The following is a 798-nucleotide window of genomic DNA, read 5'->3' as shown; positions in this document are numbered from 1 at the left end:
ATGCCAGGTATATTTACAAATACTTGATATTTATCAACTTATGTAAATCTCATGACCCTCTGATGCAGGTGAACAGGTGAATTGCCGTAGACACTGTTGTGCCCAAACATCTTCCCTGAGACATTACCGTTGTACTGTAAGTTGGCTGCTTCCCAAGTTTTAGCGCAAGTACCCCTTTGCCTGAAATTCTTCTGGATGTTTGAGCCTGTTCTGCTTGCAAGCACTGAAGTGCCAGAGAATTAAAACTTCCTGGAGGAGACTCCAAGCAATTACTTATGGGGTTCGGTGTATAAATACCCCAGCTCCTTTACTCCTTACATGGGAGACTTGAGGCCATGTATCTTACACTGGCTCCCAGCAGGATCCAGCCCTAGTTATTTACAGTGGTAACTTGCTTGNAAGGGCATTTGTGTCTCAGTTGTTCATAAGTTGGACAAGGAAGAAAGAAGTGTTTACATTGACCCTCTTCAATTCTAGCACCACAGGATTAAAAATAGAAAACAGAACAGAACAGAACCCATTTTAAAGAACTTCGTTATGAATATATGCCAAAGTTTCATGCCAGGCCTTCCACGAGGTAGTGGGTTCTGAACAACTCAATCACAGAATCTTTTATGGCAGGGACGTTTCACAGGAAAAGAGAATGAATAGATAAGAGTAGATATAAGGAAAAAAAAATGTCTGATAGTCACCTGGCCGAGAGCTGCCTACCTGAAGCTCCTAATGTCATCCAAGTTCCTCAGAAAATTGCTTACACATTTTATGAGGAATTTATATTTCTTCCTAGAAGGACAATGT

The sequence above is a fragment of the Galeopterus variegatus genome, unplaced genomic scaffold, assembly GCF_000696425.1.
Source record: "Galeopterus variegatus unplaced genomic scaffold, G_variegatus-3.0.2 Scaffold1419, whole genome shotgun sequence".
In the NCBI taxonomy this organism is placed as follows: Eukaryota; Metazoa; Chordata; class Mammalia; order Dermoptera; family Cynocephalidae; genus Galeopterus; species Galeopterus variegatus.
Note: the sequence above shows the minus strand (reverse complement) of the source record.